Raw genomic sequence first — 20965 nt, forward strand, 5'->3', positions numbered from 1 at the left:
TGTCTCTAAGCACTTCATTGATAAAAAACTGAAATGCAGAAGGGGCGTTGCAAAGGCCAAAGGGCATTACTAAATATTCGAACTGCCCATATTTCGTACAAAATGCTGTCTTCCACTCATCACCCTCTGCGACCCGGACCAGATGGTAAGCCCCACGTAAATCCAGTTTTGTGAAGATTTGAGCGCCGCGTACGCGATCAAGCAGCGAGGAGATGAGTGGAAGGGGATACCTGTTCTTTATAGTGATCTGATTTAGTGATCTGTAGTCTATGCAACAGCGTAGACCGCCTTCCCGTTTGGGTATGAAAAACAAGGAAGAGGAAACAGGGGATTTGGATGGGCGAATAAACCCAAGCTCCAACATCTTGTCTAAGTACTCTCGTAAGTAGATGTTTTCTTTTTCCGTTAAGGAGTACACTCTACTAAAAGGCAGTTTGGCTCCGGTTTGCAGTTCTATTCTGCAATCGAAGGGTCTGTGAGGAGGGAGAACAGAAGCTTCTTTAGGTCAAAGATAGAAAGAAGATCGTGATAAACCTCAGGCAACACCTCTGTGTCCCCAGGATCAGGGGAAGTCGGAACGGAACTAGAGACCAGAATATGTGCCTCGCAGGACTCAGGTCTGAACTGTAAGGTTGCCTTGTGCCAGTCAATGAGAGGGTTATGCAACCTGAGCCAAGGTAGGCCTAGTATTATTGGGAATTGAGGTGACTGGATCAAATCGAAGTTCACTTGCTCCTTATGGTTGATTTCCATCAGAACTGTAACAGCCTCTGTCTTATGTGTAATGGGCCCGGATTTCAACATACTTCCGTCAATCGTGGTCACTGTCTCTTCATACCCCTTGTCATGTGTCATCACTTGTTGTTCCTGAGCCCAGGCTGTATCCATAAAATTCCCGGAGGCACCGGAATCTATCATAATGGGAACTCTCTTCCCTCCTTTAACCAAGTCAAGTCTGCTGGGACGAAGAAATGACCAGAGGCTACCTGAAGTTCTGAAGAGTAGACGCTCGAACCAGAATAACCCGGAGTCCTTGTCTCACAGGACTCCAGGTTTTCTAGTTTTCCGACTTCCTCGACTGTGTAGGCTTGGTTGGACAGGACTTCAAAAAATGACCGCCTTTCCCACAGTATAAACATAACTTGTTCTCCCGTCGGTGACGCCTCTCTTCAGGTGTTAATGGCCCCCTCAATGTACCTATTTGCATAGGTTCTCCCTCCTCTCTGCTAATGACAGAATCAGGTTTCTTCTCCCTTACTGTGACGATTCGAACGTCTGTTTTGCCCCTTTCTCTCTTGCGTTCTTGCATCCGATGGTCTATTCTGATGGTTAACTCGATTAATTCTTTACAAGAACTGGGAAGATCCACAATTTGGGATAAGGCATCCTTAATGTCTTCTCTCAGCCCTCTATAGAACAAGGTGCTACGTTTCTCCTCTGGCCACCCAGCCTCAACCACTAGTCTTTGAAAGAATGTAATGTAAGAAGGTAGATCCGTATTTCCCTGTTTTAGGGCCAGTAACTCGGTGTCTGCAGACTGAGTGTAAGTATGTTTGTCGAACAATTTCTGAAATTCCTCCTTAAACGCCACATAATTCTGTAGCAAAACGTCGTCTCTTTCGATCAGAGGGATTGCCCAATTGGCGGCAGACCCCCCCCATATAGGAAATCATAAATGCCACCTTAGCTTGATCATTAGGAAAACAGTGCGCTTTACATGTAAAATGCAATTGACACTGACTAATGAAGGCGGCGAATTTCGATGAATCACCTGAGAACCGCTCTGGGGGAGCAAGGGGTATAGAAGGTGGTGTATTAACCTGGATCACTTGTGTGGGATTCCCGGACCTTCCCTCCCCTTGTTGATCCCTCTGCATGGCGTTCACCCGAGTGGCCAAAGCCTGTGTCTCTACCTGTAAATTCCCCAACATGTGGGCTAAGTCTGCCAATGTCACCTGTTGTCTGTCCATGGCGCTCGGGCAGAATAACCACTTGGGCTTCGCGTTCTGTAAGGATCTTACCCGTAATAGATTCTGCAGGAGCGCCATGGAGTTCGAGAAGACGTTGTAGCTGGCCCCTGCCTTCCACCAGCACCTAATGCCGCTATCAGAACCTAGAGAGCACAGGTACTAGGGGAAAACAGGGAAACAAAACAAGGTAAGAGGGGAAGAGATCTCCGCAGCTATCGTCCACTGCTCTTTCTGGATGTAACACCACTGTTGATGTTTGGTCTCGGTAGGGCTCCCTGGATACTGTGTCTAGAAGGGAATGCCAGAATTAGGAAAGAAGAGGGGGAGAAAGCAGTGGAATGGTGTTCAACAGTAATACAGAAAGGGAAATAAATGAATACCTAAGATCTGCTGTCAGGGGCAGTATGCTTGCGGTGAGTAGTCTGAGGAGAAGCCTTCTATATGTTTTCCTAAACTTAGAACATAAGAGACAATATATGAGTTCCACTATTCTCCCAATGCCTCCCCTATCCCTCCTACATGCTTTTCCCCGTTACCAGATATGCAAGCAGGGCGATGATCTGACGTAACGCTGCTTCCCGATGGTTCAAGTCGTAGACAGCAAGGCTCAGGAAGCAGTGTGAGTAGGTGGTGTTTTCGTAGTCCCCCGGGGCCAATAGGATTGCTAAGTTAAGCCTCAGAAGCCCAACTCCAGAGAGGTCCAAGGACGACCCCAATCCAGGTGAGAGCGACACCAGCGGAGATGACGCCAGGAGGGAGGAATAAGCAACAGGGGTAAGTAAGCACCCCAGACACCCGGCCAGTCCTCGGGAGACAGCTCTGGCAAGGCGGGCGGAGCGCTGGATATGCGAAAGCAACGGCAGTGCCGGGAAAGCACCCCAGACACCCGGCCGGCCCTCGGGAGGCAGCTCCGGAAAGGCGGGCGGAGCGCTGGGTATGCAAAGGCAACAGCAGTGCAGGGAAAGCACCCCAGACACCCGGCCGACCCTCGGGAGGCAGCTCCGGAAAGGCGGGCGGAGCGCTGGGTATGCGGGGCTGTCGAAGGAGACGGGAAAAGATAAGAAGAGGAATGCCTCAATAACGGCAATGAGGGTACAACAGGTAGTCCGCCCTGCCTCGGGGAAAACCCGGTAAAGGCAGGCGAACCGAAGTTTGGGATCCAAGTACACGGAGTACAGACTCGGAAACGGCCAAGTAGAAGTCTTTGATCCAAGAACAGAGTCTCCAACAAAGAAACGCCACGGAAGGCGTCTAGTATCCAAAATCAGGAAATGCACACAGGAAACAGGAAACGGACAACACAACTACGGGGCAAACACTAGAACGCGAAGCCTCGAGTCCTTGCGCGTTCCGCTTTTCTACAGTCTCGTAGCTTACTGAGCATGCGCACCGGTACAGACACTGATCACTGTGTCCTGCGCTCGGCAATCCTGACAGGCTGAAATGCCAGAAACCGGTCCCTAGGAAGCTTGTTTCCGGTTCAGGGAAGGCATGGCTTGGCAGTTCGGGCTGGACTGTTCCCATGAGGCACAGGATCAGACTGATTTGCATATGGCCATGTCTGAACTGGGGTGGCAGAGTGGGCTAAAGAATGGTGATGGATCAAACCCAGATCTGTTGACTGGGTGTGAGTGTTTGATTGGTTCTGATGCTCTGTCCATCACCACCCCCTTTTGTACCGTCACTCAGATTTATGACACCCTGCAGACCGGACAGTGCTTCCTGGAAGACCTCGGCTGCAGATGACACCCCAAAACTCCGTCTTTTGTACCTCCGAAGGCCGATGTGGGTGGAGAACGTGGTGATGTAGCTGTTCTCATGCTCAAGTTCCAATTGGTGGTACCCTGCGTTCAGGTCCAGCTTGGAGAACCACTTGACCCCGTTCATGTCTGCCACGATGTCATCCATGGTGGGGGTGAGATGACGTTCCCTTTTAACTGCCACATTTGGGAGCCTCATGTCAAAACACAGCCGTATGGCACCCGGCAATTTCGGCTTGGGGCCACGACCAATGGGGACACCCACGGGGTGGGGCCTGACACCTTATCAATGACGTCGAGGTCCTCGAGATTCTTCAGTTCTGCTTCCACTTGCGGGCGGAGGTTGAACGGCACCCTCCAGTGTCTCAGGGCAGTCGGCCTCGTGGTGGGGTCAATGTGGAGCTTGAACTGCTTCCTGTTCAGCTTTCCAAGCCCTGTGAACAGTGCTGGGAATTAGTGTAAGATGGTGTCAGCGTGGGAGTCATGGACTTGACGAGCAAAGAAAACCAGGCCGAGGTCTTCTGCAGTGTGGCGACTGAGAAGGGTGTCTTTCCTCCTGTTTGAACTGGGGGTCTGTAGTTGGTTGAGGTAGGTACCTTAGTCCAAATAGAGACCCTTGCTTCTAAGTCAAAGAAAGGAAGGACACCTTCTCAGTTAGCCCCTGCTCACCCCCTCGGTAGCTTGGCATGAGCAGCCAGGCTTATGTCCAAGGTAAATGTGTTAAGTATTTGCAACCATGCTCTCAGTAACCCAATGATGACACCACAAATGGACTCCACACGAGTTTCATAAAAACAATTATATGTTTTTAAAGAAAAAGATATACGATGAGACCACACAATAAAAATCCAACATATACGTATTTGTAATATTTCACCTGACAGGTTATTAGGCCAGCAAGCCATTGTAGGTTCTTGCAGTATTAATGATCAATTCTAGATGATCCAATGCAGTCTTAATGCAATGCTATGCAGTTCGTAATGCAAGAATCAGGCACTTTGTAATGTAAAAATAATGCAGTTCGTTTTACAACAATCAGGCAGTTCGTAATGCCAAATAATGCAATTTGTAATGCAACAATCAGGCAGTTCATTATGCAAAAATAATGCAATGCGTAATGCAACAATCAGGCAGTTCGTAATGCAAAAATAATACAATGCATAATGCAACAATCATCAGGCAGTTTGTAATGCAAAAACAATGCAATGCGTAATGCAACAATCAGGCAATTCGTAATGCAAAAATAATGCAATGCGTACTGTAACAATCAGGCAGTTTGTAATGCAAAAACAATGCAATGTCTAATGCAACAATCAGGCAGTTCGTACTGCCAACAATAATGTAGTACGGCACCGATCACGGTGCACTGGACGGTCTCTATGCCACTCTCACTGACCTGCGGTCAGCTACTGCCAAAATGTGCCCCCAACACGGGTATGGTGGAAAACAAAGTGCAGCTCCACACTCCGGCCCCGGTACTGCCACTCCTCGGCAAGTACGGGCCGCGATACGAGCTTGAGCGGAGGCTCGCGCTGCGAGAATGGGACAGGCCGGGAGCGTTTCTCTCGGAGCCCGCACCCCGCCCCAGGCGACGACACACGCACGCTCGCTGAGCGTTACCTGGGGGGTGCAACCTCACTCTCCTCTCCTCCCAACCTGGGCCTCCAATGCGACGTTGTTGATTTTGGGCAGTGGAACTCGGGACCCCACCCGATGGGGATGGTTCAAGGTCCCTCCTTGGCAACAGCGGGCTCGGGCCGGTGGCACAGCTCCTCTAGGGGATGCCGGTCCGGGCCGATGGCAATGACGAAGGTCTCAGGCTGCAACAGGGCACACGCACACAGCGTTGCTAAGACTCACTTGAGCTCCGGATGTGCACGGTCACAGGGCAATCTTCACGAAGGTCTCAGGCTGCACGAAGCACATGTACCCAGTGTTGCTGAGACTCACTTGAGTTCTGAATGCACACGATCACAGGGCAACCCTCACGAAGGTCTCAGGCTGCACAAAGCACACGCACACAGCGTTGCTGAGACTCACTTGAGTTCTGGGTGCACACAATCCGAGGGCAACCCTCACGAAGGTCTCAGGCTGCACAAAGCACACACACACATCATCGCTGAGACTCACTTGGACTCCGGGAGCACACGATCACAGGACAGTCCTCACGAAGGTCTCAGGCTGCACGAAGCACACGCACACAGCGTCGCAGAGACTCACTTGGACTCCGGGTGCACACGATCACAGGACAATCCTCACAAAGGTCTCAGGCTGCAAAAAGCACACGCACACAGCGTCGCTGAGACACACCTGGAAACTTTTGTGTTCCTGAGTTTCCACAACAGGGAGCCAGCTCTCCTCGGGCCATTGGGGATAAGTTACTTCAGGACACATCACATAGCAAAGTTATTTCAAGCAGGAGGACACAGCACACAGCAAAGTCTCTTTAGCCTCTCCTTGGTTAAATCAGCAAACTGCAGGCCAGCCCCAAAACACACAGCAATGGTCCTTTCCTTCAGTCTCTTCAGCTGTTTCTTCCTTGGCAGAGGTTCCTTGTTAGATTTAGTCTCTAGTTGGCATAGGTAGGCACCTGTGACAAATAGGGACCCTTGCGTCTAGTCAGGGTATGGGGCTACACTCCTAAAATTACCCCTGCTCACCCCCTTGGTAGCTTGGCATGAGTAGGCAGGCTTATCTCAGAGGCAGTGTGTAAAGCATTTGTGAACACATACAGGAATACAGTAACAACACTACAAATGGACACCACCCAGGTTGTATTATAAAAATAAGTATTTTTATAGAGACTTAACACAAGACCAAACGACAAAAATCCACAATACTGTACTCAAAAATAGTCTCTCAAATGTTATAAAATAGCTCAGTTACTCTCAATGTACCTTAGATGCGTAGAGCAAAGAAAACAAAAGGGTTGCAGGGAAGGTGATGCGTTGGTTCCTTACACGTAGGGGAGTGGATGCGTTGGTTCCTTACTGCTGCACAGGGGAGTTGATGCTCGCTTCCTTACTGTGTGGGGAGTTGATGCGTCGGTTTCTTACTGCTCTCCGGTATGATGCGACACGCTGGCACCTCGATGCAATACTCTTCTCCGGTGCGATGCGACAAAATGGTGTCTTGTTTGCGATGCGACAACGTTGGTGTGATGCGACACACCCGACGGCCGTGCAGCGACTCGATGATCTTTGGAGCCGCGACAGGCCCTGCAACGCGCTTCTCCGGGGATGAGATGATGACCTCTGTGGCAGCATCCCGCTTCACCGGCGATGCGCCGCGCTTCGGCGATGCGATGATGACAGCGGCAGCGACGGCTCGCTTCCTCGGCGATGTGATGACAGCGGCTGCGGCGGCGACACGCTTCTCGTTGTTGCGTCGCGCTTCCAGCTCCCAGCGACACGCAGTCTCTCAGAAGGCCCAGCACAACAGCAGGCACTTCAATTCCCAGCAAGGGAATTCAGGGGGGAGCTGGTTGGTGAAGTCTTGTATCCCTGAGACTTCAGGTAGGAGGCAAGCTCTTGGAGATTCTTCTTCAAGTTGATTGAAAGCACACTCAGTCCTTTTCTCCTTTCTTTGGCAATGAAGCAACCACTGCAGGCCAACCCCCAAACACACAGCACAGGGGTAGTCTCCTCCTTCAGCTTCCTGGTTCTTCTCCTCAGCACAGGTTTGTCTTGATTCCCAGAAGTGATCTAAAGTTCTTGGGTCTGGGTCCCAATATTTATACTCCTTTTCTCTTTGTTCTCTGAAGGCAGAGAGGCCTTTGCCTAGTCCAAACCAGTTCTGGTCAGTCCTGGAGCACTTTGTTGACATGTCTCCTACTTTCCTTTCACAGAGCAGGGCAGGGACATCAGACACACCACAGGAGGTGGAGCCAGCATTGTGGAGGGAAGGCCCAGCCCTATTCAGGTCCCAGGTGTCAGGAATCACAGGAGGTTTCCTCCCCATACCTTCACGGTGGCTACTATTCTCTCACTACAAACCCATCAAAGAGCAGTAAATCCCTTAACCTGGAGTGCTAGCTGGCACCGCAGAAATCCCAACATGGCTGCCAACATTCTGACACTGCAACAGCATACTGCTGTTTAGCAGTCTAGTTTATTAAGTAACAACAGTCTGGTGAGGTGTGCTTCAACATTCCATTGCACACTTCACTGAAGAATCTACTGGAAGAGCACCTGTTTCCCCAAGCGTCGTGGAAGTTAGTCAGGGTAGTCGCGAAATTCACGGGGTTAGTTCCGTCGGTACTTCATAGAATCATAGAATTAAGGTTAATGTAAAAATACAATTAATTAAAACCAATTGTCTGTGAGAAAATTTCTGAAGGTTGTTGTTTAAACTAGTAGGTCAAGAGCGAGCCTTAAATGGGGAATTAATTGTGTTTTAGGTTCTAATTCTTTTGGCAGCAATAATAACATTCTAACGTAGTATTTCTCCTTTTAATATTAAAGTTGCTGAAGAGCCTAATATGAGTTAGGAGACACGTGCGTGTCTTGTTGATGCATGTGTGTCTTGTTTACTCGCCGCGTTTGAGGCAAATGTAAAAGTTAAAGTTGACACAGTTCAATGGAGTTCAATCGCGGGCACTGATTTTCTCTGTGCCGCGTTTGAACTTGAAAACTCCTTCTTAAAACTAAAGAAGACGCGCGCACGTTCCCATTCGTGCTGCGAGTGAAATAAGAAGCCTAAATGAATTCAAGGCAATAGGGTAAAAACCAGCGCGGACACAGTCTTTTCCGGTGCCGGTTTGGAAGGCAAGCAGAAGTGAAATTTCAACGCGTGCGTGCCTTTCAGCGCGTAGCGTTTATACTTCAAGGGAAAACAAATTAAATAACGCGGTTGCCAGCTTCCAAGGCGCCGCGTCTGAATTAAATGATTGAGAGAATTCCAAATACTATTCAGACAAGCAGTGTCGTCGTAAACACTATAGGTAAAACAGCACAAGCCAAACAATTACTTCTTCCCTCAAAGAAATATATTTAACGCTGGTGCAATAATTGAATTTGAAGGAGACACTGCATAGTTCTACAGACCCCCCATTAGAGTCATTTCTATCACTAGTTTTAGTGAGTATAGACTTGAGACAAGCAGAAAGGAATTCATAATAGAGTATAAGGATATTGAACGAACACTTACCTTGTTTTCTCATGTTAAACAGAGCTGAATCAGAAGTAGAACGACCTGTAGAAGAAAGAAACAAGTGATTAGAGTGAAGGCTTCTCTTCATATACACAAACTACACATAAGAGAAGTAAGAAGAGAGGCATGCCCAAAACTACCATCTGGTAAGATAAGTTATCCTATATTTAAAAGAAAAAAAAAGAATAAAGTAATTTTAAGGTGAACAGTTTAGTAAATATATGTATATATAAATGTTTTAGCCGGAACAGCAAGAAGAAGAAAAGACACAGCAGAATCGGCAGAGTTTTGGAGCAGTCTCTTCTCTGTCCCATCCCTTTCCCCCCTTAGTACTTACCTGCAATGGAATGTTAAAATACCTAACAGGAAGGTTCTGAGAAGGGCATTGGGACTTAGCGTAATTCTGCTCCTGTGTGGTTGAACTAATGAAAGTTAAGACCCTTGACAGAGTGAAGTGCCCACGTTGGTACAAGCACCCGAGCAGAATGGCGGAAGGTTTGGATTTAAAAAATGTAGGCGAGATTTTGAGTAATATACAATGGAACTTGGAGGCAGTGAGAGAGGAAAATAAGATATTAAGACAAGAGATCATAACTTTTAAAACGGGAACACCAAATCTGGGTGCCAGTCTAACCTCCACCTCCTTTGGAACACAGAATCCAAACACTAGTACTTCATCTTTTGCCCCCACGCAAGTTATCCACTCATTGTCACCAGTAATTCCTCTTGCCCCTCCAGAGAGATTCAATGGAGACCCGCAGAAAGCACAATTTTTTTTGACACAGTGTTCACTGCACTTTATGTGCCGCCCTACGATCTTCCCCGATGCTCAATCCCGTGTGGCATTTATCCTATCCTACCTCAGTGGGGACGCCGCCTCATGGTCCATGCCATTAGTATCCAAAGATGACCCAATTTTGTACAGTCTAGATGACTTCAAGAAGGAATTCCTCCGCATATTTGATCAAAGAACTGCATCTAAGGCGTCGGATAATGAATTGTTAGAATTAAAACAGGGTAACCGAGAACTTGTTGCCTACCTAGCCCAGTTTAATAAGCTAGTGGTCGAGACCAATTGGCCCGAAGACAAAAGAGCTGCAGTATTTTACAGGGGATTGCGAGAAGAACCGAAGGACGCCCTATCCCAAATTCCGAACCAGCCTACCGACATCTCTGCTTTAGTGGATTTAACATTAGAGATTGATTATCGGCAAAGTGAGTGAAAAGGAGAACGTAGAAGGGAATTTAGACCTAGTGTTCCTCGCTTCGATCGAGTGAAAGCTGAATCCACACCGACTGCTGAGAATTCTGCAGGAACAGAACCCATGCAAATTGGAGTAGTCAGAGGTCCGCTCTCTAAGGCGGAAAAAGAGAAAAGAAGAGTAAACAAATTATGCTTGTATTGTGGAGGAAGTGGACATTTTGTCAAGAATTGTTTAAAGAGACCAAAGTTGCCTAAGGAGAAGGAAAACTAGGGGCACCACAGGTAAGCGGTGTTGGACCTGTGGATGCGAATGGAGCAACAACTCCAATAGGTCACCAATTGGCAAACACACTACAAGTCTCTTCACCTCATTTGGTAATGACTGTAACACTAAGATTTAGAGATGTAACTTTGGCCGGAGTCATCCTCATGGTTGATTCTGGGGCAACAGGTAATTTTTCTGATCACAAATTTTCTGGGCAGATCGGATTACAAGCTATCAAAAAAGAGAAAAGTGAGAAGGTACGAGCAGTGGATGGTACAGAGTTGATTTCAGGACCAATTACCAGCCACACAGAATTGGTACACATGACCACAATTGAGGGACATCAAGAGACCTTACAGTTTAATTTAATAGACGCCCCCAATTTCAACTAATTCTAGGTCTGCCTTGGTTGACTGAACACAACCCGTTGATAGACTGGGGAGCCTGGACTATCCAATTAAATTCTGAATACTGTACAAGACATTGTTTTGAAGGTTTGACAAATCCTACAGTTACTGACGCGGTCACTCAGCTATGTACAAACGGAGGTTCTGTATGTGTGCTTCAAACAACTGAGATACCAAAACCATACCAAGATTTCGCAGATGTTTTTGATGAAATCAAGGCTGAGACATTACCTCCTCATAGACCCTACGACTGCAAGATTGACCTGGAACCTTCAGCGAACTTGCCATGCATTAGAGTTTATGCTTTAACTGAGAAGGAAAATATCCACTTGAAGAAATATCTAACGAAGAATCTGGAAAATGGATTTATTATACCGACCCAGTCTCCCGTCTCTTCTCCCCTTTTTTTTGTACCGAAAAAAGGGGGGGATCTTAGGACCTACATAGACTTTAGGGCAATTAACAGGATAACAGTAAAAACCGATACCCGTTACCCCTCATTTCAGTACTGATTGATCAAGTGAAGGAAGCAAAGATTTACACTCGCCTAGATCTACGAGGTGCGTACCATCTGATTAGACTCCGAGAAGGAGACGAGTGGAAGACCGCGTTCAGGACCAAATTCGGTCTCTAAGAGTACTTAGTAATGCCGTATGGTCTTTGTAACGCGCCTGCGGCCTTCCAGTAATTTATCAACGATGTTTTAAGTGAATTCATTGATCGATGTGCTATAGTTTACATTGACGACATCTTGATTTATTCAAATACGACTGAAGAACATCATGATCAGGTCAGAGCTGTTCTACAGCTTCTACGAGAGAATTCTCTATATGTAAAATTGGAGAAATGCCTGTTCAAAACAGATACAGTAAAATTTCTAGGCTTTGTGCTTTCACCTGGTGGAGTACAAATGGATGACCAGAAGGTGAAGGCGATAACGGACTGGAAATCTCCTACCAGTATCAAGGAAGTTCAAAGCTTTATCGGATTCTCCGATTTTTACAGACAATTCATTCATGGGTTCTCTTCTAAGATACTCCCTCTGACTCGTCTTCTGAAGAAAGGCGTTCCGTTTCAATGGTCGGAAGCGGCGGAAGAAGCCTTTCGATTGATGAAAACTAGTTTCACCACAGCACCAGTGTTACTTCATGCAGATCCCTCTGAACCCTTTTATTTGGAGACAGACGCTTCAGACCTAGCCATCGGAGGATTAATGTCTCAAAGGCACAAAGACACTGGACAGTTGCATTCGGTGGCTTATCGGTCACGCAAACTCAACCCTGCAGAATACAACTATACTATTACTGAAAAAGAACTCCTGGCGATCAATGTTGCCTTCAATGATTGGGGGCTAAACACACTGTAATGGTGTTTACAGATCACTGCAACCTAAAGTTTTTGCGATCTGCCCGCACACTCACGCCACGTCGGTTGCGTTGGTCTCTGTATTTTGCAGACTTTGACTTCGTTATCACCTTTCGTCTGGGAACTAAGAACGGAAAGGCTGATGTTCTTTCTCGACTGGACACAGAAAACCAAACGCCAGTCATTGAAAATCAGCAGATCATACCCGACGAAAAATTCATTGGAACAATTTCCTTGGAACCCTGTGAGCATCATGTTCGCAATTTGATGTCGAACCTGGATATGGAAACCTGGGCCACAGAAGATCCACAAAGTTTCATCAGCAACGGCCTTCCTTACCAAGGTTCCACTTTGTACTTACCCACCAAGGAACTTCAGTTAAAAGCAATACAAGAATGTCATGACAATCCTGTGGCTGGTCACAAGGGTGTCCTAAAAACTGAAGATTTACTTAAACGAAATTTTTGGTGGCCATACATGTCCTGCGATGTTCGTCAATATGTTTTGACTTGTGAACTCTGTGCACGGGGAAAATCGGACAGGCAGGCCCCTAAAGGTCATCTACCACCCATGCCCACTCCCCATATCCTTGGCACACAGTCTCGCTAGATTTGATTGTTGATCTACCTTCCTCCCATGGTAATACCACCATTCTCGTAGTTGTTGATACCTTTAGCAAAATGGCACACTTTGTACCCTTCAAGGGGACACCCACTTCCAAACAACTGTCACAACTTTTCAATCAACACATAATTCGTCTTCATGGGATTCCTAAGATACTCATTTCAGACAGGGGCTCCCAGTTCCTATCACGATTTTGGAAGGCTTACATCAAGGGTCTTAACATTAACCATCGTTACTCCACTAGTTTTCACCCAGAAACCGATGGCCAGACTGAACGCATTAACCAAGAACTAGAACAACACCTCAGACTGTATTTGTTAGATGAGGAGGGTGACTGGCCTGACCATTTATGGACTGCAGAGTATGCCTACAATAATGCCCTTAATGTATCCACAGGCTGCTCCCCTTTCTTTATAAACTCAGGCAGACATCCAAATTCTCATGCTAATTTTGATAATGCTAACATCCCTGCTGTTCAAGATATTGGCCGACAGTTAAATAAGATCCATCATTCAGTAACCCAGAATTTGTCGATTGCGCAGGCCCGGTACAAACACATCGCTGATCAAAAACGTAAAAAAGAACCTGAGCTTCATGTGGGTGATTTAGTCTGGTTGTGTAAAAAAAAAACTCAGACTCAAGGGTCCCCGTAAATTCCAGCCTCGTTTTATGGGTCCTTATCCTATTGAGAAGGTCATTAACCCAGTCACCTATCGACTATCTCTTCCTGGCACTTCCAAAATTCATCTTGTCTTTCATGTTTCTCTCCTAAAACCAATTCACCCGGGGTTGCGTAGGTCCTCCCCTCCTGACCCTTTAACCATTAATGGTGAGGCGGAGTATGAAGTTAAACGAATTTTAGATTCAAAACTCATCTGCAATGACCTCTTCTACCTCATTGATTGGAAGGGTTATGGACCTGACCGACGTTTCTGGGAAAAGAGTTCCGATGTCCATGCCCCCGATTAATTTAAGCTTTTCATGCCAAATTCCCTACTAAACCCCGACAGGAGGAAAACCCCGTTGGGAGGGGGTACTGTCAGGAATCACGGAAGGTTTCCTCCCTATACCTCCACGGTGGCTACTATTCTCTCACTACAAACCCATTAAAGAGCAGTAAATCCCTTAACCTGGAGTGCTAGTTGGCACAGCAGAAATTCCAACATGGCTGCCAACATTCTGACACTGCAACAGCATACTGCTGTTTAGCAGTCTAGTTTATTAAGTAATAACAGTCTGGTGAGGTGTGCTTCAACATTACACTGCGCACTTCACTGAAGAATCTACTGGAAGAGCACCTGTTTCCCCAAGCGTCGTGGCAGTTAGTCAGGGTAGTCGCAAAATTCACGGGGTTAGTTCCGTCGGTACTTCATAGACTCATAGAATTAAGGTTAATGTAAAAATTCAATTAATTAAAACCAATTGTCTGTGAGCAAATTTCTGAAGGTTGTTGTTTAAACTAGTAGGTCAAGAGCGAGCCTTAAATAGGGAATTAATTGTGTTCTAGGTTCTAATTCTTTTGGCAGCAATAATAACATTCTAACGTAGTATTTCTCCTTTTAATATTAAAGTTGCTGAAGAGCCTAATATGAGTTAGGAGACGCGTGCATGTCTTGTTTACTCGCCGCGTTTCTGAGGCAAATGTAAGAGTTAAAGTTGACACAGTTCAATGGAGTTCAATCGCGGGCACTGATTTTCCCTGTGCCGCGTTTGAACTTGAAAACTCCTTCTTAAAACTAAAGAAGACGCGCGCACGTTCCCATTCGTGCTGCGAGTGAAATAAGAAGCCTAAATGTATTCACGGCAATAGGGTAAAAACTAACCCGGACACGGTCTTTTCCGGTGCCGCGTTGGAAGGCAAACAGAAGTGAAATTTAAACGTGTGCGTGCCTTTTAGCGCGTGGCGTTCATACTTCAAGGGAAAACAAATTAAATAACGCGTTTGCCAGCTCCCACGGCGCCGCGTCTGAATTAAATGATTGAGAGAATTCCAAATAATATTCAGACAAGCAGTGTAGTCATAAACACTATAGGTAAAACAGCACAAGCCCAACAATTACTTCTTCCCTCAAAGAAATATATTAAACGCTGGTGCAATAATTGAATTTGAAGGGGACATCAGAAGACACTGCACAGTTCTACAGACCCCCCGTTAGAGTCATCTCTATCACTAGTTTTAGTGAGTATAGACTTGAGACAAGCAGAAAGGAATTCATAATAGAGTATAAGGATATAGAACGAACACTTACCTTGTTTTCTCATATTAAACCGAGCTGAATCAGAAGTAGAACGACCTGTAGAAGAAAGAAACAAGTGATTAGAGTGAAGGCTTCTCTTCATATACACAAACTACACATAAGAGAAGTAAGAAGAGCGGCATGCCCAAAACTACCATCTGGTAAGATAAGTCATCCTATATTTAAAAGAAAAAGAAAAAGAATAAAGGAAGTTTAAGGTGAACAGTTTAGTAAATATATGTATATATAAATGTTTTAGCCGGAGCAAGTAGAAGAAAAGACGCAGCAGAATCGGCAGAGTTTTGGAGCAGTCTCTTCTCTGTCCCATCCCCTTTTCCCCCCTTAGTACTTATCTGCTTTGGAATGTTAAAATACCTAACAGGAAGGTTCTGAGAAGGGCATTGGGACTTAGCGTCATTCTGCTCCTGTGTGGTTGAACTAATTAAAGTTAAGACCCTTGACACCAGGTGCAACCCGTCCCACCTATCTAGATGCAGATCTCTCTATTCAGCCTTGTGCTGACTCACCCTGCCTTCTGGAATCCCCCAGCCCTTTTCACTCAAACTCCAGACAAGGAATGCACAGCCTAGCAGAGGCAGGTTTGGATGGTTAGACAAGAAAATGCCTACTTTCTAAAAGTGGCATTTTCAAACACAGAATGTTAAAACCAACTTCATTAAAAGATGTATTTTATCATTCTGAATTCAGGCATACTAAACTCGAATTTCTACCATGTTCCCTGAGTCAGTTAGGATTATAAAAGGTAATACTCAAACTGCCCATTCTGGCCTATGGAGAAAATGGCTGTAATTCACAATTAGGACATGCCACACACACCAGGGCATGTCCTACCTTTTACCTACAACGCACCCTGCCCTTGGGCCTACCATAGGGGTGACTAATATGTATAAAAGGGGAGGTTCAGGGACTGCCAAGTGGGTGCACTTGCTCAGTCAGCATGGCAGTACCAGACAGCACACAGGCTCTGCAGTGGCAGACCGGCGACACACTTTACAAGCTGCTCCCATGTGTGACACAATCATTGCTGCAGGCCCACCAGCAGCGTTGGTTACAAGCCCTGGGCACACGCAGTGCACTGTACTAGGGTCTGAGAAGTAAACCAATCAAGCCAATCATGGAGTCACTAATCCATACATCAATTTACCATAGAGAGCACTTGCACTGTGGCATTGAACAGCAGTGGCACAGTGCCCAAAGCATCTATAACCAGCAAAAACATATGAGGCAACGGCAAAAAATGGAAGGGAGACCCACGCCAATGGTGCCAGGTCTAACATTCCTCTTGACCACAAAGAAGTTTCAATCCTTTACAGTCTTGAACAGTTCCATTCCATTCCAACGTTCAGGGGTTTCAGCTCTCATAGTTATACCCCTAAATGTCTTTGAAGTCTTTGTGTTCAGGGGGCACTGACCCCTGTCCAAACCAGTTCTGGATGTTTCCCTGCCAGAGAAACTTTCCTCCTTTGATAGTGGGGGTCTGGATCCTTAATCACTCAGCAGGAGATGGAGCCATTGTTTAATGGCAGCATCCCAGGCCTCTTCACCTCCTGGGGCTACTCCTCCGCCCTACACTCCAGATGAAGGTCAGCCTGTTGCTGTCTCACCTCTTCCCCTTTGGCAGTTTAGCTTCATCGTGACTTTCTCCAGAGCCTATCACATTCAAATCCAGACAGTCGATCCACAACCAGGCAGATACACTCAGAAATGTTAGAAAACAAAAACCCGGACACTTCCAAAAGAGTGGTTCCTAAACACACAATGCTAAACCACCTTCACAAAAAAAGGGATGTATTATTAAATTGTGAGTTCAGGCACACTAAATTTCACCTCTCCATCTTAAGCCTATGGGAAGATAGGCTGGAAACATATTACACAGCCTTCCCCATTCTGTCCTATGGGCAAGATGGCCTTTTAACAGTGAAAAACGAAATGGAGAGTATTTCACTGTCAGGACATGGTACACACTTGATTACATGTCCTACCTTTCAAATGCACTGCACCCTACCCAGGGGGTTACCTTGGACCTACCACATGGGTGTCTGTTGTGCATAAAAAGGGAAGAGTAAGGCCTGGCAAGTGGGTGCACTTGTCAGGACAACATGGCAGTTTAACACTGCGTGCAGGCACTGCAGTGGCAGGCTTGAGTTCTCTCTTTAGGGCTACTTGTGTGGGTGGCACAATTAGTGCTGCAGGCCCACCAGTAGCATTTGCATTACTAGCCCTGACACACATATTGCACTTTACTAGGGACTTTACTAGTAAGGCAAACATACCAATCATGGACAACCAGTTATCATTACACGTTACACAGGGAGCACTTGCACTTTGACACTGATCAGCAGTGGCAAAGTGCCCGAAGCATCTAAGTTGGCAACACTATGTCAGAAAAAAGGGATAGGGGGAAGGCAAAAAGTTTAGGGAACTTTAGCAAAAAAGGGCGAGTCCAACACCTCCCTTCTGTGATGTGGAAATGGGCCCTTGTGATGTGTTCATCACTGGTAACTTCAGCCTCGATGACCCCTCTGAAGGGTAGAGGGTGTGTACCTCCATAGGTGTAGATCCTGGCCGTGGTTGGTGCGAGAGGGGGTCGTGGCAACAGCTGTTCATCCATGACATTGACTGATGCGCCCGTATCGATGAGCACCTGGACTGCCGACCCTCCAACTAGGACAGAGCACATCGGCGGTGTCCTTCGGTGTTTGTCCGACCTGCTGATGAAGGATATGACAAACACCTCGTTGTCATCTTCTTCAAGTGCAAGGCAACGCCCTCGCGTCACTTCGTCATCTTGTGATTGTGCATCATTGAGTGCATCGTTGAATGATACCTGGCGTAGACGTTGCGTCATTCCTCGAGGCCTGGGGAAGGTCTGTCGAGACCGCCCGCTTCTACACCCCTCGGCGAAGTGATTCACTTTTCCGCAGTGGAAGCATGTCTTCCCCCTCGCTCAGCACACTGCTGTTGACGGATGTTCCACCCCACAGTTGCCGCACCCCCCACTCGTGGACGGCCGCAGTGCAGGACGGGCTGTACTCTGGTGCCGTTGTATGGCCTCGACTCTCTCCTCTTTAATGGGCGCGTACCTTAGAGTCTGTGGCGCTGCAGCAGTCCTCTGCAGGGCAGCTTCCATCTCGCCTGCTTGTGCGTCCGAGAGTTCGTGGGACCTGGCCAGGATGAGGATCTCGTTGAGGGAGATTCCTGGCTGGCGAAGGATCAGTGTCCGTAGCAGCACTGAATGGCATCCCTGGATGACTTGTCCTCGTAATTCCTCCCTTTGGTCCGTGAAGGCACACAAGCTCGCCAGCCTGCGCAGTCACGCATAAAACATGTCCACAGACTCTGTGTCTGACTGTGATGCTTGTCGAAACTTAAAACGTTCAAAGTCACGGTTTAGCTGGGGATCGAAATGCCTGTTGAGCGTGGCGACCACCGCTTTAAAGTCATCATCATTCCCTGTGTTGGGTAATGTTTCAAACAGATCGTAGATCTCCGTGACTCCGTAGTATATGAGCAGCGACCTTTTCACAGCACCGTCTGTTTCCCTGGTGCCCCTGAAACGTCCAATCCATACTTCCATTGTGGGGCTGCTGTGGCCGGATCAGCAGTCTCGCTGAAGGGATGCAGTGGTGAAACGACCATGTGGCTGTGACCTGGTGGTGGGCCGTCATCGCCTCTGCGTGGTCCGCTCGCTCCGGCCTGCTGGCCATCAGCTCCTGTTGCGGCTGGCGTGCTCATGGCGTCGGTGGGCTTGGGTGCTGTTTCGGTGGTGTGGCATCTCCTCTAGGGGTCCTGGATGCGAGGTGTATGATGGGTGGTAGCCATGTGACTGGTGGGCCTGAGGAGACGCGAAACACCGTGTCTGCTTGTCCCTGTCGAAAAAAAGGCCCTTTCCTTCTTTTTTTTTTCAGTGGGCTGTGTGTGTGTCCGAAGAGGGGTGCCTCTATGCACGGTCTTCCCATGGCTGTTCCAGTACATAGCCTGTGGGTGCTGGAGGACTCCCCCTTGGAGCTTGCTGAGGGTGTGCTTCGTTAATTGCCCCCTTTAGTTTTCACACTTTGCACTGATGAAGGCCTGCCACTGTGGCTGTTTCCTCGTGTTCAATACGCCTGTGGCAGTGAATAAGGCATGCAGGGCCCAACCGTTCCTCTGAGGCAGTTTCTTCGTCACTGCTGCTCAGCGCGGGATACACCGGACATGTTTTGCGCTCCAATTACAGGCAAGGATGCCTGAGGCCTACCGCATTGCAGCGCATCATTGAGGCGGTGCCCTGGGGCTGGTAACTCACCAGAGCGTGCATCGTCTTCTGGCAGCGAGCACCGCTGACTCGAGCGTGCTCCTCGTTGCCTCCCAGGAGCATAGAACCGCGGCTGGAAGGAGGCGTCCCAGGGCCAGATGTCGTCGCGGCCGGAGCAGGCCAACACCAAACGTGCCAGCGGCGAGGGCAGGTGAAGCATGCACAGCGAGGTGGCAGTGCAGGGCACAGGAGCACAGCCAAGGCCGCCAGGAGCAGGCACGAGAGGGGGCGAAGTACCTCTGTTCTTCAGGTGATGGAGTGTTGTGGGTGGACACCGCGCACTCGGCAGTGGCACAGCATTGTGGCACACCGGGGTCCGATCGGCCTCGTTGCCAATGTAGCGTGGCGGGGCCTGAGGTGATAGGGGCCTGCACATCGCTAAAGTAATGAGACACACCACACCGTGCTTATACTTTGGTGGGAAGACCCCGAGCGGTCTCCCACCGTTTATTTTATCTCCTTGGGTCGAGCCCGCCCCGAGGAGTGCATGCTCGCTACATTGTTGAGGAGAGCCCAGGTGGCTTTCTACAACCTTCTTCTAGCTGCCCCTGATGATGTTAGTGAGGGGCAGGAAGGGGATTGTCTTCTCAGGTCAGACCCGCTTATTCTCCCCCGCACCTGATCGCCTATTCAGATTCTAAATTAATTAGAATTGAGAGGCCCTGGAAGGAGGCGGGAGGAAGAAGGGGGGGCCGAAGTCTAACGAAGGGGGAATAAGATAGTTTATGCAGTGCTTCAAGACAGTGGACAGGCACCAGCAACCTCTAAATAAAATGAATGAATAAAAGCAGGTTCCCGAGCAATTTTAGTGAGCGCCTCTGAAATTGGTCGGCCTGCGACTGGGCCCAGCTCGCCCATGCCTTAAGCCAGCAATGATTCTGTGGCAGTGGAGAGGAGCGTGGTTTGATCAGGCGAGGGCGAGGGGAGGTATGTGGCCCGAGTGGCAGTTGTGTGTTTTTTATGCAGTTTATGAGTTCTCACATGTGAGAAGATAGCGTTTCAGGGCGCATTTTAAGTTCTTTAAGGTTGGATGCATCTCTGTGTTGGTATTGGCTGTAATTCCATAAGAGAGGTGTCGCTCTTGAAATTTCTAGTTCCAAGCATGAGCCGTTCACACAGACATGTTTTCTTCTTTGCATTTTGTGTACAGTCATAATATATTTAATTAGCAAATGAACGACTAGTGCCACCACAATGCAAATAAATCACCTAGACTGTGGGCTGTTGAAAAAAAGTGGTGGCGATCTCTACAAGAGACGTGGCCAAAATTAGAAATTCTTTCAAGAGGTGTGACCAATGCATTGAATGGTGTAGCATAGAACATACAAACTAAAATCCTGGTCTTCAAACAACATGCTAGCTGAACAGTATTTGGGTGTCTTCAGATATTAAAGACAACAACAAACATATGCCTAAAACAAGCTCAACCTATTGGCTTTGCCAATGCTAGTTAGCATAATAAACTGAATTAGTAACTACAATTACTTTCCTGTGAATTATTAGAATTGAAAATGTTTAAATTCTGAAAACATGAGACTGTGAATTAAATATTACTAAGGTCTATGAAAAGGGTAATGGTCTTTGGAGCGTCTAATGTACTCCTGAACTCCTCCTAATACTGCTTTGCTCTGCAGTCTCTTACTCTGTTAGACAGTTAGACCCTTTTT

Source organism: Triturus cristatus, chromosome 3_2 (genome assembly GCF_964204655.1).
Source record: "Triturus cristatus chromosome 3_2, aTriCri1.1, whole genome shotgun sequence".
In the NCBI taxonomy this organism is placed as follows: Eukaryota; Metazoa; Chordata; class Amphibia; order Caudata; family Salamandridae; genus Triturus; species Triturus cristatus.